General features: G+C 38.0%; 1 protein-coding gene across 3 annotated transcripts in view; it reads right to left on the bottom strand.

Moving 5' to 3' along the window:
- Nucleotides 1–15,955, bottom strand: part of LOC127440838 (cyclic AMP-responsive element-binding protein 3-like protein 1) — a 43,222-nt gene that overhangs the window by 25,165 nt on the left and 2,102 nt on the right. The gene's annotated exons all lie outside the window — the stretch shown is intronic.

Below are 15,955 nucleotides of genomic sequence, written 5' to 3'. Positions count from 1 at the left end.
TGTAGCTTTTCCAATAACAACTCCAAGCTACATTTTCCAACCAGTAGCAGTGTATCGTCACAAAACGCTACATTTATCACATTGTTTTGCGAACACATCAATGGAGATGAGGTATTATGTGATGTGCTTAACAAAACGTCCTCGCATATGTAATGGGAGCCAGCTAGTACGTGATAGCTGTGTGGTATGTGTGACTGGCGCTAGAAGCTGTAGCCTATAGCATCCTCATTAGCATGTCCGCCTCCCATGCCAGCTGACGTAGGTTCAAATCCTGCTCAGAGTGGGTCGAGCAGGACCAGTCACAGTGGTGCTGTGACCCGGATGGGAGCAAGGTTTAGGGGGATGAGCGTAACAGGAGCCAGCTGGTACGTGACAGCAGTGCAGTATATGTAAACCTCACTCCCCTGGCCTCAAGAGGCGCACTAGAGACTGGTGCTAGAGGCTGTAGCCTTTAGCCTCCGTGTTAGCGTGCCTCCTTCCATCCTTCGAATCCCGCTTGGAGCTGGTAGAGCAGGACCGGTTACACATACATGTAGCACTGGGAAATCCAAATAATTTAAGTGAATCAGTTCTTTTGGACACTTTATGTAAATTAACCAATTAAAAAAATATATTCACTAATGTTGTAGCTTTGGGAACTCAACTTCATTTTAGTAATTCATCCCAAAGATTCATTTAGTGAGTCGGTTCGTTCAGGCGTAAATTAACTACTTCATCTAAATTATTCACTAATTCACTTGAGCCCCAGCACAGAGTTTGTCTAAAGTCTGTTATCTTTTTTGAAGCAAAAACTTAGTTAAATGCTATTTATCACTATATTTAGACTATTTTGAACTTTTTTTTTATATAAAATAGGGTGTTTTCTAGTTTATATTCATTGTAAATGTATTAAAGTGATGTCATCCTAATAATATCGAATAAATATTTTCTTATTTAAATATCTAATGTAGATTAGCTACTTTAAGTGATGAATAGCTTGTAGCTTGTACAGTTTCAAAGTAGCTTTCTAAACACTGCTCACCATATGGATGCACGAGCACCAAAGGTGTAGGAAGTAAAACCTGAACTGTCAGTTTTACATATTGATTGTTAAATGACATCCTAGGAACACCCTGATGATGGGGTTTGTGAAATGACGCAGCACTCATGCTGTCAGTGCCAAACTAATCGCCACCATTGGGCATGACAGTATAAACAGTCCCACCCTGAAACTTTGATGTTCATGAAATGTTCCTGTTCTGAAATGCGTGTAGCGGATATGTTGACGGACCTGATTAATCTGGACTGAAGGTGATATTTTAGAACTGTGAGCTTACTCTAATTTTTTAAGAATGAGGCTCTGTGGGTTTTAGTAGCAGTGAACAATTTATCATATCTAAATCATTTTTCAAATGATGCAGGAGCCTAAGACAAAATGCAAACACAACTGATCCCTATTATGGCAAGGTCTCATGAAGGAGCTTCAGTGAAAAAAATTTTTTTTTTAAATTGTAAAAAAAACTGTATCCATGTGCTCAGCTGCCTGGTCTGTGTGGCCCCTGTATACTTCTGAACAGTGAGTGTTTCTCTTAATGCCTTTATCACTCTATCGAACTTTTCCCTGTTTTGATAAGTATCAGTTAAGAGTTTGTCATGCCATCTCTGTCTGGTCTCTGTTAACCCTTCCAGGGCCAATGATAATGATGCGATCCTGGGGTGCTGATGCAAGAGTTCTGAAGTTCCACATCTGGAATTCTACACAGAGGTAGATGGAAATTCCAGAATTTCAAAGAACTTCATTTGTTTTCATCCCAATATCTTCAGGGAATGGGCAGAGAGAAAGAGAAATGTGGAAAAGTATGTCCCTTTCTTTTGGATCTGATTTTAGGAGATATGAAAACAGGTCATATGAGGGCAGCCTGATATGAAAACAGGATTTTTCAGCCTTATTTCACCTTTCAATTTTAATAAAAAAGCACATGTATTAAACCATATTTCTCCACGAAATAATGCTAATCTGCTTTTTTCCTCATATATAAAGGCAAAATGCATGTGGAGAGAATAAGCACCTCTAAGAATGGAGAATCCCACTCAGATATCTAATGAAAGTGGCCAGAATCAGCAATCCAACATGGCAACACAGATCAGTGGTAAAAGGGAAGGTCTTCAAGCAACCTTAATGGCAAACACTGAGCTCACACAGTCCAATCAACAACAGACCTCTGGGACATTTAAAAGACTATCAACACTTAAACCCTTAATACAACCAACATACACTGTAAGCACAGTATATGGCACAAATCATTTGTGGCACTCTTATCTGTGCTGCTGGGGCTTCTTCGGCCCTCTTCCATGACACCTGTCTACTTTAGTTGTCGTGTCAGAATCTTGTGCAATAAAATTCACGAATGATTTTATCTGCTGTATGTTGTATTGAGCAGGACAAGGAAGAGAGAGTCATTTTTCTGCATTTTATCATTTAAAGAAGTGCCCCAGCTGTACGTTTCAATAGTCAATTACACAAGAAGAACACACAAACTCACATTAAAAGAGGAATCTTCCTATTCTCTGCTCTCAATGAGCTCAGATATCAAAAGAAAAAAGAAGGGCAATCAGGAAATCTTTCATACACTTTTGAAATACATATTGTTTAGATGGTATAAAAGGGATAGTTCAGCCAAAAATGAAAATTCTGTCATCATTTACTCACCCTCGTGTTGTTTCAAACCTGTATGACTTTCTGTCATGGAACATTAGGAGATGTTAGGCAGAATGTTAAGGACTGACAGACTCCATTCACTTTTATTGCATTTTTAGTTTTTTCATACAATGAAAGTGAATGGTGACTGAGGCTTTTCTAAAATCTCATGGAGTCATACAGGTTTGGAACAACATGAGGGTGAATAAATGGTCTTTTAAATTTTCATTTTTGGGTGAATAGTCACTTTAAAATCTGAGCTTCTTATATTAATTTATTTTTTACTTTTTTATCATACAATAGGGCATTTTACTTGCAAATACTGTCATTTAAAATATCTCTGGTTTGTCACTTTAGTGCTCCTCCTATCTGGTTGTAAAGAAACCACAGCTGCAGCAGTGTAATGCATATGTGCGCTGGCTGAGCAATGTCATATTTTTCCATCTGATCCATTTTTTAAAAGTAAGGCTTGGGTCATGTCCGGGTCTGAGCAGGCTGGTGAACTGCATGCCTGCTCGACTCATCGCATTCCATTCCTTTATTCCAGACCTCCAGCTGCACTCCAGCCAATCGGAACGCAGTATGCAAATGAGGAGAGGGCTTCTCATATTGGAGCTGGAGTGCAGGGTGCACACGGAGCGGCTCGTGCACGTGAAAATAACACTTTCATTTTTGGAAAATATGCTGATAAAAATCATTCAGCAACAGTGGAATTGGGAATACAGCCAAACCCACAATGTGCCTTTCACGGAGCAGGAGAGTTTTTTTCTGAGAACAATGAGTCACAATGAGGAAATAAATTCTCCAAGTGGCAGTGGCAAAACTGAGACAGAGAGAAAAAAGAGGGGGAGAAGTTCTTGAATTGAAGCTGAATTTTACAGATGTTTAGTGTTTACAGTAGTCAGTATGTAATGCATTTAAAAATCTTGTTTCCCTCATGTGAATCATAAATATAAGTTTCAACCACAACATTATCTGATAAACCTTATTCAGATATTTAAATATTTAGAGCTATCTCTTCAGCTTCCAAACAAGAAATACAAACCCATCTGCACTGAACCTGGCTTTCTTGACCTAAATATGAGGGACAGATACTTTCACGTGTGACTATGGAGTGAGGATGCATTCTCCAAACCAGCACATCTGCACTTTAAAGCCAGTTCAAATTCTCAGATTCAGCTTCCAGCTGGCAGCTGAGACATCAGAGATGGGTCAGGGAGGATAGTTATGAACTAACGTTTATTATGATCAGCTCAGCATGCATAATGAGCCAGAAGCTTTGGGGGCGAGAGATAGGCGCAGAATGTGGAGTTTGCAGGTGAGGGCGGGTGAGAGAGCCAGGTCTCTGCAGGTGTTCACAGGTAAGGGCTGATTTAGATTACAGGCAAGGCGTCAAGTTCACAGCTGCCGTCTCTGACTAGTATGCTTACCACCAGACAGAGACACCTCTGACCCACCTCCCTGTAGATCAGGACTCACAGGTTCCCTGCAAAGTATTTCAAAGAATGCAGCCTAGAGGAAAATGTTTTTATCATTGTTCAGAGGTTGCTCTTTCATCAACGATGGAGACTTAAAAAAGTACTTAATAATGTTTATGTTCTGCATTAAAGGAATAGTTCACCCAAAAATGAAAATTCTCTCATCATTTACTTACCCTGATGCCATCCCAGATCTGTATGACTGTCTTTTTTCAGCAGAACACAAATGAAGATTTTTAGAAAAAGATAGATCTCTGTCAGGTCCTTATAATGCAAATAAACGGGTGCCAGCACATTGATGGTCCATAAGTCTCATTTAGGCAGCATAAAAGTAATCCATGCGACCCCAGTCGATCAGTGAATGTATTCTGAGGCAAATCGATATGTTTGTGTAAAATATAAATCGATAATTAAAATATTTTTAACTTTTAAAAAGCACTTCCTGCCAGCAGTGTAAGCATCACATAGCTCGGCCATTTCAAACAGCATCAGATGGATGGAAGCGGTGATTTAAAGTTAAAAATGTTTAAATTATCAACTTATTTAATTATCAAATCATTCTTACATAAACCTATCGATTCACTTCAGAAGACATTCATCGATCGACTGGAGTCGCATGGAATAGTTTTATGCTGCCTAAATGTGACTTTGGACCGTCAAAGTGCTGGCACCCGTGTACTTGCATTATAAGGACCTGACAGAGCTAAATAAAATCTTTATTTGTGTTCTGCTGAAGGAAGAAAGTCATATACATCTGGGATGGCATCAGGGTAAGTGAATAATGAGAGAATTTTCATTTTTGGGTGAACTATTCCTTTAACTTTGTCTCAGATGTTTATCCTAAAAAACTCTAGGAGAACATATTTTAAAAAAAAACCCATATATATATATATATATTTAAGTCTCATTCTCCAATTTATCTAATTTCTGTCTAGGAGAAACAATTCAGATATTAACTAAATCAAATGTTTTTTTTATTTTTGTAAATTCTTCGTTGTTGTCATTGCAGACCCTCAGGAACTTTTGAAATTAAATACTGATAAGACTTTTGATATTTCACTGAAGAGCTCCTGTTCTCCCCTCTAAACCTGTGCTCCACTACTCACTCTCTCCTTTTCTCCCACCCTTTCTCTTTCTTCCTTTGTCATTCTCTCACCCCCTTCTTCTCCTTCTCTCTGTCCCATTCAAGCTTTCCAAATACAACTCTTAGGTCCCTTCCCCCTCTCTCTTTCCTCTGCTGCTGGTTTCTTAATTCCAGTTCCAGATCTTTCTTAAGTTTTGCTCTCAGCCACATAGCAAGAGAACCATGACCACAGGAGGCAGTTGGGCTTCAGCCCCACCTCCAGACAGGAGCCGCTGTGGGCCACAAAACCAGGCGAGCTCTTCTGGAGGTAAAATAGTGGGTGGCACACAGCAAGAAAAAGAGAGAAAGAGAGATATACAGACAAATTTAAACTGTATTTTCATGACTGAGTGAAAAAGATCCAAAGAGACTTTAAGGCCAACCATAACTTTTACGGTAGCGGATCAGTATATAACTGAAAGGAAATCCTAGGGATCAAGGAATCCCCACAACTCCCATCTATTTACTGCTACTGTTGCACTTTGGGAGGGTTAGGGGGTCACCCAGATGTGTTCACCATCCCCCTGCTTCAGATTGCTCTGCATTCTGTAATTTTGCCAGTCCAAATTGGCTCTCTCAAAAGAGCCTTTGGCAACACACAGCCCTGAGCAGAACAGTATCCCACACGGAGACCAAAGAGCTGGTTCAATTTAGTCTGCTCTGTCTAGCCACAGTAAGGGAGAGGAGAGGAAAGGGAAGAAATTGAACGTAATTAAACATAATTTTAAATTCAACACATGAAATAATGCAACAGACCTGGTTGTGACAGAAATTAAACACATTATCCACTGCAGTAATAATACAGTACACTACAATAACTCTCATTACTAACATCTTATGTAATTAACATAATCATCCAGGTCTTTGATCCTCATTAGAGAGGGAGCCTGGGAAAACAATGGGAGATTTCTGAATTAGGGACCTTGAGGAAAACTGACGACACATTCCTGCAAACACTGACACCCATCTGACACGTTTACTCAGAAGCTGGGGGGTGAGACAGAGTTAAGAGTGGGTAGACATATGCTTCTGCAGGGCTCACAGGCTTAAAATGGGTACGAATAGCTCAGTTTAAAAGCTGGAACATCAAATACACCTTTTGTACATCACATGTGAAAGAGAGGTTATGCATGCTCTTCGTTAGTGCAAAGGTTAAGAGCAAAAAGACCCATCTCGGCACACCGCAAGAGTGCAGATACAGTTAAGAATTTTCTCAAAACTCTTGTCCGCCTTTGCAGCATAAAGTTCCATTTCAGACTTTCCTGTTTGATCAAGCTTTTGGCGGATATTCAGGTCAACATCTGAGTTGTTGTAACACATTTGAATAAAAACAAGATGAATGTGCTAGATATAAGTCAGAAATTGCTGATCATTACCCGACCACTGTTGGACATTTTCACAATAAATAGAAGAGAGAGAAGGCCACACTACACTGGATGTATTGGAATGTTCTTCCTATCATGACGGTTGTTAGCAGTTTGTCTCTTAAAAATGAGACAGAACTCTCTGTGTCCTCACTTTGGAGATTTAAACTACAGTTAAAGGGGGTCATTGAACAGAGCGGTGGGCCGGCATATTTACAATATCCAAAGTTCAGCTCTCTGCAGCCCCTGAAGAAACAGAGAGAGATAGTGAGAGAGACAAAAAGAAAGAGTGCCTGGAGAACAGGAGGAGTTCTGACATGTCACTTAACTCCTGCTAAAACCTTGGCTTGAGAGGAATGAAGAATTATAAATCTGGGGTATTTAAAGGAATAGTTCACCCAAAAATGAAAATTTGCTGATAATTTACCCACACTCAAGCCATCCAAAATGTATCTGAGTTTCTTTCTTCATCAAAACAGAATTTAAGACTTTTAGGATTTCATTTCAGGCCTCCTCCTCTAAACAATGCAAGTGAATGTACTCCATTTATTTGATGGTCCAAAATGCATATTTAGGGTGCATCAAAATAATCCACACGACTCCAGTTGACAAATAAAGTTCTTCTGATCGCAAACGATTGATTATTTTGAGAAACAAAACAATACTTATATACTTTTTAACTACAAATGTTCGCTTCCGTACATCTCAGTGAGGTGTGCTCATGAGAGGGATGACGTAAGCTCGTTGTTAAGGTCACGCGTCATGTGGAGGAGGAGTCAGGAAGCGCGTCATTGTTTACAAGAGAAACTTGTGCTGTTCACAATCCAAAACAGTCCAAAACAATTTCAAAACAATATAACATAAAAAATAATTTCCAAATAATAATAATAAAAAAAACACTGTAAACAATGACATGCTTCCTGACTCCTCCTCCACGTGACACATGACCTTAGCAACGAGCTTACATCATCCCTCTCATGAGCACACGTCACAGAGATGTACGGAAGCGAACATTTATAGTTAAAAAGTATATAAGTATTGTTTTGTTTTTAAAAAAATAATCAATCGTTTGCATTCAGAAGAATTTTATTTGTTGATGAGTCCTGTGGATTATTTTGATGCACCCTAAATATGCATTTTGGACCATCAAAAAATGGAGGACATTCACTTGCATTGTTTAGGGGAGGAGGCCTGAAATGAAATCCTAAAAGTCTTAAATTCTGTTTTGATGAAGAAAGAAACTCAGATACATCTTGGATGGCTTGAGGGTGAGTAAATTATCAGCAAATTTTCATTTTTGGGTGAACTATTCCTTTAAGTTCTTATCTGAAAAACCAGTTAAGTGTGTGAAACCACTTCAGTTTTTCTTAAAATGTTTGACTGTCCCCAAACCATACACACACAGTTACATAACTGAGCACTAAAATATGTCTAGAAGGCAGTTTTATTTGTTGTGAGGTTATTTTGATTCGATTTTTTGCAATAACTGGGCAGGTGCATGTACTTTAAGCTGGGGGTGAAAACAGTCAGCGCCCACTATTATCGGCTAACAACATGCTTTAGCTCATGCTTGTCTATAATTTATTACACAAAAGCTGCAAAACTATGCAAAACATCTAGTAATCTGAAAAAAGGGAAGGTGTGGTCTGATATGACCCAAGTTAACACGCCCCAAAGTCACAACACACTAACTACTGATTTTGTTATTTTGTGCATGACTGAATGTGTGTCCATGTATTTACGAACACACCTAAGCGCAGACGCAATGAACTCACTATTCTGTCTATTTATGGCTCAAAATAAGGCAGTGCTGCGTAATAACAATATTGCGTAACAGACGAGAGTGTTCATCTAATACATCATACAAAATACCCCACTGCCAGCAAAGCCCTTTCCCATTCCTCATTCAAAGCCCTTCATTTAACTTCAACTCAAAGCACCTAGACCACTCTTTTCAAAGTTCACCTGTGCAGAACGGATAAGAAATGTGAGTGAGGCTAAGCATGACAGAATTACAGATAAAGAATGAATTATGTTTGATCAGGTGATGGATTGGTTAATTAGTTTCAAATAGATTGGACTGGACTATTAGCTAGATTGGAATAATACAGTCTCATGAATATTCATAAGAATAGTCCAAGATGGCGAATTCGTAAGACTTAATTTGTATGAAAACGTACCAACCAATCACATACGATTCCCTCGTCTCTTTCAAAACTCTCATATTTCCTTTCTTCCACGGTACAAAAAATGTATTTGACAATTACAATCACGGTAACAGGTTGAAAGTTATGATTAGCTTTTGATAAGATGTTTGGGTTATGGATCAAAATTATGAAATATCTCACGAACGCACGTTCTGAATCTGGAACTTTCTCTTTCTTCTGTTGTACACAACAAGACTTTTTCCATCAATATCATGGTTATCTTTAGGGTCTGGATAAGTTGTTACACTTCTTCGAAACATTGGGGTCTACAAAGACAAGTGGGAAGCATACGTGATTATTTTGTGCGTAAGTTGTACGTATTTGTACGAACTAAGTCATATTATATGTATGAATTCTCATGAGATCGGGTTGGATTGGAAACATTGACTGATGAAAAGTCTTACATTTCAATGGCAGTCTGAGAGATGTGGGTTAAATTATGGAGCTGCTAACTCAGAGATCATAGAGTTGAACTTTTGTGGTCTCAATTCTGTATCACACCCAAAGTGTCATCTAAATTGTAGCCCACAGATGACGAGAATTTCGAGGGTGACAGTTAGAGCTGTATCACTATTATCTTTCTCGTTGTCCAAATCATTCTAAAGATTATGCAACCTCTCTTTAATACTTATTCCTTCATTATTTTTCCTCTTTCTTTCTTTCTTTTTCTTTTTTTAAGTGCACAAGTTCCATCAGAAGCAATCAATATATCTGAGAGAAAATTCTGGAGGAATGTATTGCTTTTTCTTCTGCTCCTCCCGTCCAGATGCTACTCACCTAACCTCCCCCAACTATAAATCATCATCCCTCACCACTCTCGTTTTCCAGACTTTAGGTAGAAGTTGCCTCTACCCACTAATCTAAGACCATAATTTATTATTTCAGACAGATCTTACGCATTACAGTAGAAATAGCCTTACTGGTCTCAGATCAGTACAGAAGCCCACTAAAACACCCCATCTTCTAAATGCAACAAATACATCATGCTTTTATTCAGGTATTACATACAGTATGGTGTTCATGCTGCTTTGCCCTTACGGCAACATGATCTCAAGAGAATTCGTAGTATTCTTACATAAGGTTTGGTTCTAGCAAATGTACATTCTCTTACGTTTTCATAGAGACCGAAACGTACAATATTGATGTATTGACAGTATGTAAACGTCATCATTTTACGTATTAACACCAATAGAAATGTACAAATGTTTACGTGCACTGTTTGAATTGATTCATATAGAATAATTCATAGAATTAATTAGTTAATTACTTTTAACTAATCAATGAGATTAGTTAAATGCCATCACATTTATTTAATGCAGTGGACATTATAATATGACATTTTAATGGTTTTATTCAGTTCTGTGTGATTCCTGCTGCCCTATACAACATTTTACTTTAACCAAAAATAAACTAAAATGCTAAAATGAATAAAAACTCTGTAATCGTTTAATCATTTATTAAGCATTTAATTACATTTTTGTTTGCCATGGGATACAAAAGGAGTTTTCATAATATGACAAAAAACAAAATAAACCACAAAAGCACCATAAAACAACAATAAAATTAATCCATATATTTGTTAGCTATAATCCAAATCTTTACACTGCTTTTTGTGAAGAACAGTCCCAAATTCAAGCCTTTTATTCAACGATGTCCGTCTCCATCCGCTGCAGCGCCGCCGCGCCTGTTGTAACTGTCAACATGTGTTGGTTTTGTCTTCAAAATTAAAAAATTGCCGTCTCAAGCATTACGACCAGCGATTTTACGGCAGTGATGTCGAATGCTCATTGGCTTTCAAGTGTCTTGTGACCGTTTGCGACTGCCGTATTCTGCAATGTATGTGTTTGAATGAGATAAGTCAGAGCCGTTCTGGAGTGCATCACGAGAACATTTACAGCGATTAATAATTTAAATTCTACTCTCCACCTCACACAACACTATTGTATGCCGTCAGGGAGCACATCGGCTGCAGTGCATCGCCCTTTGGACTACTTTTGTACTGAATTTTGCCATTTTTCTGAATAAATTATTGTGATTACATTTATCTGCCTGTTACGTTTTTATATGCTTAATAAATGGTTATGGTTAGGTTTAGGAGTAGGTGTGGGATTAGCGGCTGTAAAATATATATAAATTAATATATTGTAACAAAATGTATTGCTACTGTACATTAATCTACTTGTTACATGTTCTTATTTTGTTGAAATGTGGTTATATTTAGAGGTTGGGGTAGGGTTAAGGGATCTAAAATATCTATAAAACAGTAAAAATGATACAAATATATTTGTAATCGATTTGTGTATTCAAATATAGTTGTAATGGATTTGTCAATATTTTACGTTTCTAAAGCTGTAAATACGTAAAAATGTTTGCGTTTTAGATGCTTTCAAACGTCCTTATTGTATGTTTTAGTATCTATCCAAACTTACAAACATGTACGTTTAAATGTTACAAATATTAACGTGCAAATAGCTAAGCATGTTAATGAGATCAGGCTGCTTATGGTTACAGGATGTACAAAAACTACCAGCAAAAGCAAAAGTAAACTTTAGGACAGGTGGGACCTGCCAAACTTGTAGATATCATCTCCTCTTCTTTAGCAGAGTTTAGACATAATATGTGTTTCTAAAGAATGGCCTTTAATCTGAGTCGTAGTATTCTCGTCAGAACACAGACTGAGGAAAAGCTTTAGACCAACCCTGCTATTCAGGTTTCTCTTTTACCCTCACGTTAAAAGGTGAATGAAAGGTAAATGATTTCTGATGGGTAAATGAGTTTGTATCGTCATACGGCAAACTGCCACACTGAATTTTTCGCATAGATTTGCTGATGATATTTGAGTAAAATGACATTCTCTGTGTCACTGATTAGATAATGCTAAGAGTCAGTAAGTCACTATAATACATAAAAGAATGACATAGTATGAATAATCAGTTCTTGGTGTAACACTATAAAATTAACGTGTTACGTAATCAGATTATTTTTTTGAGTAACGAGTAAAGTAATGGAATATTTTTTATTTTAAACCATAATATCTGAGTTACTTTTTAAATAAAGTAACGCATTGATTTTGTACACCTCTACTGTCCCAATATTGCAAGAAATCAGGAGTAAAGTGTGCAAACTTCAGGGAGGAGATGTAGTGCATGATGGGCATTGTAGTTCTATAGAGTGTGAGGCCTGAAACTATTTAGCAGAGACGAGTCACTTCTATTTAAATGAATGGGAGAAATTGGAACGCCCAACCAAGAAGCTCTAGCACCAACAGTCAACAGATGTAGAAAGGAATTCCCGCCTTGCAGGTAAAAGAGCCAATCACCTTTTAGATACAGACATCGCCTGTCAATCAACTCGCTCAATCAATCTGTCAATCAATGTGCATTTCGTGTTTTAAAGTAATATGAGGTCAACATTCAGTTGAGTGAAACACGATTGATTCATGTGTTAATACACACTGCATTGAAAACTCAGTAAACGCGTTTATGCAGACGGATTATAAGACTGGTCTTTCCACTGGCCACGACATGATACACAGGGCACCTATGTTGTTTTGACATGAGTGTTGTACAGTAGCTAGCATGACCTGTAATGTCTCTTGTATGCATGGCTTATTTGTATGGAATGCATAGCATTACAGAAGAGAAAGTGGCTGTGAGAAAAAAGTAACGCAGAATTAATGTAACGCTTTACTTTCCATAAAAAAATAACTTTTTAATTAATTAAGTTACTTTTTTAAGGAGTAACGCAATATTCTAACGAGATACTTTTAAAAGTAACGTTACCCAACACTGTGAATAATAATAATTGGATTTCATTGACAAGACATTCTGGGTAGCCTATGTTTCTTTATGGTGTTAAAACTTTTGTAACTTATTTTCAATTGTTATGATAGCTCTCAGAGTCAGCTGAGATCAAACGCTTTTCAAATAAACCAGCAGATATGTGTTAATGGCTTTTTGTCAGCATTGACTTTTTCCATATTAACAAATACCTTCTCTTTATGAGCCTGAAAGAGACAGATCACAGCAGCCTATTTATGAGATGAACACAGTGAATCATTCTCTCTGTCACCAAAGCCATTTTCAGTTTATGAATGTAGACAAAAAATTGCAGTATAAAAACAACAGTACAATGCAAATCCAGACAGAGAGAGAATCCCAACAGAAGCAGCCTTTGCTATGGAATATGCAATAGAAATACAACATATATATAATATAAAGGCATTTAAATAATAGGAGCCTGAGATGCTTTGTGCTGTTGTTTTTGAAATATCCTCTCTGTGATCTTAGCTTTAACACACATTAGAGTGAGACCAAGGGCGTAGCAGCCGCGGGGGACACATCCCCCGCACTCTTTAAAAAGGTGATTTTTGTCTCCCGCACTTTTCCAAGCTAAACCCATACCGAGTTCAAATGGTGGATTTGTCTACAGTATTCTTTGCGTTTTGTTACATTGGGCTGATTTAGGTCATAAGACAAAACAACCCTTACGAAATAGACCATCAGTCAGACAGTCCAATCTACAAAGTTGCTTTCAACAATGCTCATTTATCCATGTTTTTATCGGCACTGATTTTGATCTAAATTAATAATCTAGAGATGAGGAACACACAAATGAGAGTTATTTTTTACATTTTTTTTTACATTTTTGGATTTTCTCCCCTTTTTCTCCCAATTTGAAATGCCCAATTCCCAGTGTGCTCTAAGTCCTTGTGGTGGCATAGTGACTCACCTCAATCCGGGTGGCGGAGGACAAATCTCAGTTGCCTCCATGTCTGAGACCGTCAACCCACACATCTTATCATGTGGCTTGTTGAGCACATTACCGCGGAGATATAGTGCGTGTGGAGGCTTCACGCCATCCACCGCAGCATCCACACACAACTCACCACACGCCCCACCGAGAGCGAACCACATTATAGTGATCACGAGGAGGTTACCCCATGTGACTCTACCCTCGCTAGCAACTGGGCTATTTGGCTGGAGTCACTCAGCATGCCCTGAGATTCGAACTAGCGAATTCCAGGGGTGGTAGCCAGCGTCTTTACCACTGAGCTACCCAGGCCCCCCAAATGAGAGTTATTTATCTGCATATCGTTCTTGATTGGCAGCATTACGTGAAATGCACTGCAGAAAAAAAACAAAGGACAGTTTGTGGAGTCCTTGTAAGTGGAGTTTATATCAGTGCATGAGTCTTCATTAAGTTATGCTTTTTACATTATGTTTGTGGGGCAATAGTTTGATCGGTTGTTTTTTCCAATTTAAGGAGATTACTAGACCTGTGTTAAATATGTAAAGCTATTTTTAATATCAGCTCCTGTTTTTTACCTCTATGTTGGTGTGCAGTCGACGAACAAAGATATATCTGCTGTGTTCTTAAAACACTTAGGCATTTTACTGAAGTGAATAGATTTGTAGACATGCTTTTTATACATAAAAACGTACGGGTGTTATTAAAACTCATTATAATTTTTATAAAACTATTATTGTTGTCTTTTGATAAAAGTCATGCTCAGCAGCTCACAAACTGTAGGGAAATGATGGATTTGCTTTGTTCTTCTAATGTTTAAAACCTCTACTAAAGTGTCTTTGTAGGTCTGTAGACATAAAAATTTTAAAGGACTAAAATTTTCTTTTGATCGTTGATTCAGTGATTAACTTATTTCAATTGCTCCACAAGATGCTCTTTATTTTTGCAGCTAATTTTGCAAAATTTTGCAATTCATTTTGCAATACTTGAATCTTTAAAATACTACAAATATTAAAAGTAAATAATACATATATATTAATATAATACTTTTATCATACTTATATATTAATATATACTGTAATATATTAATACCGCACTGTAAGTGTTGGCTCTGTGCCAGCCATCTACTGACAGCTGTGTCCCCCCTACATTTAAAATGACTGCTACGACCCTGAGTGAGACATACTGATTTTCACCCTTCAGCACAAGCCATGCAATTGCGCTAAAGTCTGGATTTAAACACACAGAAGTGCAGATACAGAGAGAGTCACAGAGTGGAGGAATTCCAGGTTATAAATATATCGCAGTTCTACAGTGCTGGAGTGAACCATCAACACATAAATATAATGGCAGAGTGATTGAACAAATACACACTATTATCTGATCCTGAGGTCAGAGTGTGTGTGTGTGTGTGTGTGTGTGTGTGTGTGTGTGTGTGTGTGTGTGTTTGTGTGTGTGTGTGTGCATATGTTTATGCTACACTGTGGGGACCAGCCAGCAGTCCCCACGAGGGAAATGACTAAGTAAACATACTAAACGATGTTTTCTTGAAAATGTAAAAATGCAAAAAGGCTTCTGTGAGGGTTAGGTTTAGGGGTAGGGTTAGGATTAGGGGATAGAAATTATCATTAGATCTGTATAAAATCCATAAAATGCATGGAAGTCTATGGAGTGTCCCCACAATGATATAAAAATAAGTTTGTGTGTGTGTGTGTGCGGGTTTGGGTGGTTTATGAGGACATTTTTTTAGGTTACAAACTGGTAATTACAAGGGTATTATGCTATAAATGTGATTTATGAGGACATTTCTAGTGTCCCCATAATTAAAATCGCTTAAAAATCATACTAAACTATGTTTTATTGAAAATGTAAAACTGCAGAAAGTTTTTTGTGAGGGTTAGGTTTAGGGGTAGGGTTAGGGGATAGAATCTATAGTTTGTACAGTATAAAAGTGTCCTCATAAGGATAGCCGCACCAACGTGTGTGTGTGTGTGTGTGTGTGTGTGTGTGTGTGTGTGTGTGTGTAACCAGGAGTAGTGAGGGCAGTTTCCTCTCTGAGGGTACAAGGCAGTCATTCACTGAGTCTTCAAGGGCCAGCATCTTTCACACACACATACAAACACACACACACACACACATGCCAAAGAGTGAAGCGGGGGATCATGGAGGGTCTGGAGTGGTCTTTCACAGACTTCCATTCACACCCACACAGGAGCACAGTGGCATGCATATGCTCGTGTACACATACACAGACAGTTATCAGGAGCTGTGAATGAGCCTCCTTCACTCATGAGCCTCTCTCTCTTTTCTCCATCAACACTCTCCCCTCAGTCAGGTCCTTACAGGGCAAACTGGAG

The sequence above is a fragment of the Myxocyprinus asiaticus genome, chromosome 1 (genome assembly GCF_019703515.2).
Source record: "Myxocyprinus asiaticus isolate MX2 ecotype Aquarium Trade chromosome 1, UBuf_Myxa_2, whole genome shotgun sequence".
NCBI classification, from domain to species: domain Eukaryota; kingdom Metazoa; phylum Chordata; class Actinopteri; order Cypriniformes; family Catostomidae; genus Myxocyprinus; species Myxocyprinus asiaticus.
The sequence above is the reverse complement of the archived record's forward strand: the minus strand, read 5'-3'. Positions and strand labels throughout refer to the sequence as shown.